The sequence below is a fragment of the Ornithorhynchus anatinus genome, chromosome 3 (genome assembly GCF_004115215.2).
Source record: "Ornithorhynchus anatinus isolate Pmale09 chromosome 3, mOrnAna1.pri.v4, whole genome shotgun sequence".
Classification (NCBI taxonomy): Eukaryota; Metazoa; Chordata; class Mammalia; order Monotremata; family Ornithorhynchidae; genus Ornithorhynchus; species Ornithorhynchus anatinus.
In genome coordinates, this window is record NC_041730.1 from 18,388,438 (window position 1) to 18,396,059 (window position 7,622).

A 7,622-nucleotide genomic window follows, 5' to 3' on the forward strand; every position below is an offset into this window, starting at 1 on the left:
CCCCAGCAACAAAACGTCAGGTTTCACAGGCGTGCCATTTCCAAACAGGTCAGCCATCACTGTGACCAGGATGTGGGAGGATTTACATGTCATCCACGCTGTTGGATGATAAAAATCAATACTGATTAAGGAGGGAGTTGCAGGGGGAAGTGTTTTCCCTTAAAGGACTACTGTGGGGAGAATCCTCTGAGGACTAGCTCACTAATGAATATTTTCTCCATTTCCAATGAAGTTCACAAGTTATCAGAGATTGTAACTACGGCTAGGAGTCGGTTGTAATTATCGAACACTTACTGTATGCAAACCACTGTACTAAGCACTTGGGAGAGTAAAATACAGAAGGGTCGGTAGACACGTTCCCTGCCCACAATGAGCTTACAGTATCGAGGATTACCGTATTATTGCTGCAGTCTATATCCACCCCCCACCCACCCTGATCCTTTATTAACCATATTTCTGCCCCTAAAGTGTGTGTTGGGGCGGTGAGGGAGGATGATAAAATGGACTAGAAAGAGGACATAACCGTGGCTTCCCATTTAGGCGGTAGTTTGTGGTGGAGAAGAGTACTGGGTGTTCTGCCCTTCTCCAGCTTAGAGCCAACAGTGAGATCGCTTCAGATAAAGAAGACAGACTATCAACTGTCTCCACTGAAGCTATGGTGTTGGTCAAATGGATGAAATGGCAACAGGATAAGCTGAGAGAAGCCCTCTACTTGTGACCTAGCTCACAAGTCATGGAGAACAGACGCAGGATTTAGAGTCTCATTAAGAAAGCAACAAGATTCTTCCTCATCTACATAGTAGAAGGCTCAGAAAACTGGAGATCTGCCTGTTAATTCTGTCTGCTCTCAGACAGGAATATACAGGAAAGCAGAAAGTGAAAACCTTCACAGGAAAAGCCCTACATTTTGGAATAGAAAGTCCTTCGCAGTTAGCCTTGACAAACCAAGAAAATGCCATTAAAGGTTTATCGCTGAGGTCACAGGAGGACTTGAGTTCTTGCCAGACATGCAAAACAAAAGCAAATCCTGACCAAAAACTTTTAGTTATAGAAACGTGTAACTTACAAAACCTGTCCCTAATATGCAGCAAGATTTCTAAAAAGTAGAACAAGCAGTCTTATTTGGGTCAGAGATCATTTTTGCCAAGTTTTTCTGACAGTTATTCCCTTTCTTGACATATAAGTTTCAGATCAAATTTATTGAGTACTTACAGCTTGTCAGTAGAGAACCTGTCTATCAACTCTGTTATATTTGACTCTCCCAAGCAATGTGTACAGTAAACACACAGTAAATACAACTGATTAATTACCACATATAGAGCATTATACCTAGAACTCAGGAAAGTTCAGAGTTGATAGGTTTGTTTCTTACAGTCTAGAGGGGACGACAAAAATAAATTACAAATATGTACATAACTGCTGGGAGTGGGGTGAATAAAGGGTACAAATCAAACTGCAAGAGCCAAGCAGAAGGCAGAGGGAGTAGGGGAAAATGAGGGCTTGATTGGGGAATGACTCTTGGAGGAGATGCTATTTTAATAAGGCTTTGAAAGTAGGGAGATGGAGCTCATTGTGGGCGAAGACTATATCCATCACATCTGTCGTATTATAATAATAATCATAATAATAACTATGGTATTTGTTAAGCACTTACTATGCACCAAGCCCTAATCTAAACGCTGAGGTAGATACCAGATAATCAGGTTGTCCTACGTGGGGCTTCCCCATTTTATAGATGAGGTAACAGGCACAGAGAAGTTAAGTGCCTTGCCCAAGTTCACCCAGTAGACAAGTGGCAAAGCCGGGATTAGAATCCACGCCCTGTGACTCCCAAACCCATGCTCTTTCCACCAAGTCATGCTGCTTCCCAGTATTATGCTCTTTCAAGTGCGCAGTACAGTGCTCTGCACACACTAAGCACTCACTAAATACCACTGAGTGTGATGGCCTGTCAGATATGAAGAGGGAGGGAATTCCAAGCCAGAGGTAGGATCTAATCAAGGTGCTGGTGATGAGATAGATACTCCCTTTCTATGTTCACATCATATCTCTTAGCCAGCACATTCCTTCTCCACAATTACTAGCCCCTCTTTCTTCCTCCTCAAATACTCCCCCCTCACCTTTCCTAGTTCCCTCCTCCTCCTCACACAGCCCCTCTCTCTTGCCTCTACAGTTTCTGACTCCACATTCACAGGTTTTCTCTAAGTGACAAAACACTAATGAATTTCCAGAACGAAAGCTAACCATGACTCGATGTGGTGAGAAAGTTGGATAGCATCACTGAAGAGGTAGCAAACTGGAAGTGGGAGCAAGATGTGGATGACTAACAGGAAGAAAAAAAAAAAATCAGAAGCTGTCCTTTCCTGAGAAACCATTCCAACCCATTCCCCCCTCACTAGAGGCCCCAAGCAAGGAACTTAAAAACATGTCCTTTCCTGCTTTTTTTTAATTTTACCTCAGCCTTTTTAAACACAAGCCCAGGAGGCTAACGGGAACAGCAGACAGAATCCTTCGAAGTCTTTCATCATATAGAAAGGAAGCCCACAACCACTGCTAAAAATAGAAAGCCAAAAAGCCCTTCCCCTCTCATTTTATCTCTGAAATCATACTCAAGTGTCTGCAATTTCACCCCAATTAGTAATTCTCTCCTTCATGTGATCTGCCCCAATCAATTCCAGGTCAAAGGGGCAAGATGTGTGAAACTGTCCCTCACCCAGACCAAGGAGGGGTTCACCAGGATGTGGGCAGGGATTCTCTCTCTCTTTATTGCTGAATTGTATTTTCCAAGGGCTTAGTTCAGTGCTCTACACACAGTAAGCGCTCAATAAATACAATTAAATGAACAGGATGGTAGCAACTCTAGAAGTGAGGTTTCTCTTCGTAAGAAGAAGGTTGGTCTAGTGGATAGAGCACGGGCTTCCAAGTCAGAAGGACCTAAGTTCTAATCTTGGCTCTGCCACATAATAATAATAATAATAATAATAGTGGTATTTAAGTGCTTACTATGTGCCAGACACTGTACTAAGCACTAGGGTGAATACAAGCAAATCAGGTTGGACACGGTTCCTCACCCACATGGGGCTCACAGTCTTCATCCCCAGAGAAATGGCACTTGTCTGCTGTGTGATCTTGGGCAAGTTACTTAACTTCTCTGTGCCTCAATGACCTCATCTGTAATAATAATAATAATTATGGTATTTGCTAAGCACTGTGTGCCAGGCACTGCACTAAGCTAGGATGGATAAAAGCAAAATGGGTTAGACACAGTCCCATGTCCCACGTGGATCTCACAGTCTCAATCCCCATTTTACAGATGACGTAACTGAGGTACAGAGAAGTTAAGTGACTCACCCAAGGTCACACAGCAGGCAGGTGGCGGAGCCGGGATTAGAACCCATGAACCTCTGACTCCCAGGCCCATGATCTATCATTACACTTTGCCGCTTCTCTGTAAAATGGGGATTAGGATTGTGAGCCCCATGAGAGACATGAGCTGGGTCCGATCTGATTCACTGGTATTTAACCCAGCGCTTAGTACAGTGCCTGGTACATAGTAAGTGCTTAAAAAATACCACTCAAGAAAATAGCTCCTTTAGTGCCCTGCCGATGAGGTTCAAATACTTGTTGAACCAAAGAACGTGCCTTGTAACAGTAATCACACAGCCCTCCTTGATACTCCAACCAGATGCTCCTCCCCCACTCTGCTTGGCTTCCAACCCAGACTCCTCTGGTTCCAATTTCACATGCCTAAATTCCAAGAAATAATCCCAAAAGCAGTGAAAATGTAACCATGGCCCCATTAAATGTTCTTCTAGGCTGAAGCTTCTCCCTCTAGACCATGAGCTCCTTGTGGGCAGAGAACATGTCTATCCAATGTTTGAATTTTACCCTCCCAAGAACTTACTACAGTGCTCTGCACATAGTAAGTGCTCAACAAATGCCGTTGATTGATGGACTGATTGTTCAAATACAAATGAGGTAACAAGCACAGAGAAGTTTAGTGGCTTGTCCAAGGTTAAGCAGCCGACAAGTGGTGGAGCCAAATTAAAAATCCATGTCCTTCTGACTCCCAGGCCTGTGCTCTATCCAGTACGTCACACTGCCCTATATCTTTTTTTCCTTCTACTCCCCGTCACATCCTAAACCACTGGAGATTGTTCATTTCATCTGTGTCATATATGTCTTTTTTTTAACCAACGCAATCCTACTCCTAGAAGGCGGGAACTCCTGCAAAATCTGAGTGTTTTGCAAATAATACTTGATACTGGTAACACGATGATGATGATGGAGGATGAATGTTCTTTGTATCATTTTTTCATTTTATTTTCAATAGTTCCAAACTTCTTATTTTAAAGCAACCCAAACTCCCTCTGAAGTCAATACAATGGGGTGAGGGTCTATAACTTATTTCTCTTTAAGTAATTATAATAGTAATAAAGAAGTAATAAAGTAATAAAGTAAGAAGTAATAAAGAAGAGATGTGATCCATGCCCACAGTGAGCTTACATTCTAATGGGGAAGACGTAGGAGTATTTAATAATGTTGGTATTTGTTAAGCGGCAGCGTGGCTCAGTGGAAGGAGCACGGGCTTGGGAGTCAGAGGTCATGGGTTTGAATCCCGGCTCGGCCACTTGTCAGCTGTGTGACTTTGGGCAAGTCACTTAACTTCTCGGTGCCTCAGTTACCTCATCTGTAAAATGAGGATTAAGACTGTGAGCCCCACGTGGGACAACCTGATTCCCCTGTGTCTACCCCAGTGCTTAGAACAGTGCTCGGCACATAGTAAGCGCTTAACAAATATCAACATTATTATTATTATTATTACTATGTGCAGAGCACTGTTCTAAGCGCTGGGGTAGACACAGGGGAATCAGGTCGTCCCACGTGGGGCTCACGGTCTTCATCCCCATTTTACAGATGAGGGAACTGAGGCACCGAGAAGTTAAGTGACTTGCCCACAGTCACACAGCTGACAAGTGGCAGAGCCGGCATTCGAACTCATGACCTCTGACTCCAAAGCCCAGGCTCTGTCCACTGAGCCACGTTTACATCAAGGGTGGTCAAAATAAATAGTAAAATAAATTATTTATTTATATATATATATATGTATATATGTCCTGTCTCTCACTATGTGTGTCGCGATTCAATCAATTCTGATTTCCACCTACCTGGATGTCCCTGGTTCTTCAGTGCCCTGTGAATGAATAAATCCTCTCCATAGCTGTCCGGTTTGGGAAGAAGTGAAGGAACGGAGACACTGCTTCTCTTAGTAGCCATAGTAGAGTGTGCCACCTCTCAACATAGAGCCAAGGCAACCAGTCAAACAAGTTCTAAAACGTTCCGGGTTGGGATGTCATAGCAGTATGACTCGGCTTTCTTCTGGACCACGAAATAAGCTAGACACTCACCTCAGACTGACACCTCCATTGCGGGCAGGGAATGTGACCGCTTATTATTATATTGTATTCTCCCAAGCACCTAGTTCAGTCTGTGCACACAGCATTCAATAAATGTGATTTAATGAACTTTAGAGCTCTTTCCCCTACCCCGGTCCCTTCTCTCTTCCAGTCTGGCATCCCTGGGAAGTCAGGGGACCTGGGTTCTAATCCCATTTCTGTCACCTGTCTGCAGAGTGACCCTGGACAGGTCACTTGGCTTCTCTGTGTCTCCGTTTCCTCATCTGCAAAATGGGATTTCAATATTGGTTCTTACTAGCCCTCTCCGGGATGGCCTGATCATCTTAAATCTGCGTGTCGGGCACTGTACTAAGGAAATATGGCCGGGCCCTGGGCTTCTCAGGGAGGTGGTGAAAGGATGAGATTCAGCCCTGTCAGCTACAGGCCTCCTCCCTCTGGCACCATCGACAAACCCTCGGGGCAGCAATTACTTGCCCAAAGGAGAGGTCCAAGTTCTTAGTACAGTGCCTGGCACACTCCAGATAATAAATATCTCATGGGAACTGCGTCTAGCCTGATTATCTTAAATCTACCTCAGAGTTTAGTACAATGCTTGGGACACAGAAAGAGCTTAACAAATATCACAAATATTCATAAACCTTTTGCCTCCATTACTGCACATGGTCAGATTTTCCTGTAAGCTCTTTATTGGCAGGAATCATGCTTACCAACTCTGTTATACTATACACTTCCAAGCACTTAGTTCAATTCTGTGCATATAGTAAGCGCTCAATAAAATGAGACCAATTAATTGAGTGACTGAAGCTTCAACTCTTTATTTCTCCATAGAGCTTGCTGTACCGGGAATGTATTTATACACCAGTTACAAAAACCCAAAAGTATGTCTCCTTGTCTCTCCTGTTAGAGTATGAGCTACTGAAGATCAATCAGTCAATCAGTCAATCAATCAATCAGTGGTATTTATTGAGCACTTAGTTCGTGAAGAGCTTGGTAGAAAACAATACATCAGAAGCCGTAGACATATTCCCTGCCCATAATGAGCTTACAGTCTAGAGAGGAATCTAGACGTTAAATATGAATAAATAAGTAATTTATCATATAAAATATAAAGATATGTACATAGGTGCTGGGGGGCTGGGGTGGGGCAAATATCAAATATCCAAAGGTCACAGATCCACATGCATAGATGACGCAGAAAGGAGAGGGAGCAGGAGAAAAGAGGGTTTCCTCAGGGAAGGCCTCTTGGAGGAGATGGGACCTTAATTACTGAAGAAAGTAATCATGTCTATTGTGTGACCTCCAGGTGCTTAAAAAGGGGTCCACTACATTATTATCATTATTATTATTATTATTATGGCATTTGTTAAGCACTTACTAGATGCCGAGCACTGTTCTAAATGCTGGGGTAGATACAAGGTAATAGGGCTGCCCCACATGGGGCTCGCAATTTTAATCCTCATTTTACAGATGAGGTAACTGAGGCACAGAGAAGTTAAACAGCTTGCCCAAGGTCACACTGGAGCCGGGATTAGAACCCACGTCCTCTGTCCCCCAAGCCCATGCTCTTTCCACTAAGTAACCCTCAAAAACTACTTTAGGCTGTGATGGGGAGAAGGAAAAAAAGATGCAGGACAGTGTGGCCTACTGGATAGAGCACAGGCCTGGGAGTCAGAAGGACATGGATTTTTATTTGGGCTCCACCACTTGTCGGTTGTGTAACCTTGAGCAAGCCACTAAACTTCTCTGTGCTTGTTACCTCACTTGTATAATGGGGATTAAGCCCCCGAGACCCACGTGGGACAGGGACTGTGTCCAACGAGATTAGTTTGCATCTACCCCAGTGCTTAGTATGGTCCCTATAAGCTCGTTATGAGCAGGGAATATGTCTGCTAATTCTGTTATATTGCACTTTCCCAAGCTCTGAATACAAAGCAGCATGGTGTAGCAGGTAGAGCATGGGCCTAGAAGTCAGAAGGCCATTCATTCATTGACTTGTATCTATTCAATCGTATTTATTAAGAGCTTACTGTATGCTGAGCACTGTATTAAGCGCTTGGGAAAGTACACTACAACAGTAAACAGTGACAGTCCCTACGCACAACGAACTCACAGTCTAGAGGAAGGGGACAGGCAGCAATACAAATAAATAGACATCAGTACAAATAAATAAAATGACATCTACATATATATATATATATAAGCGCA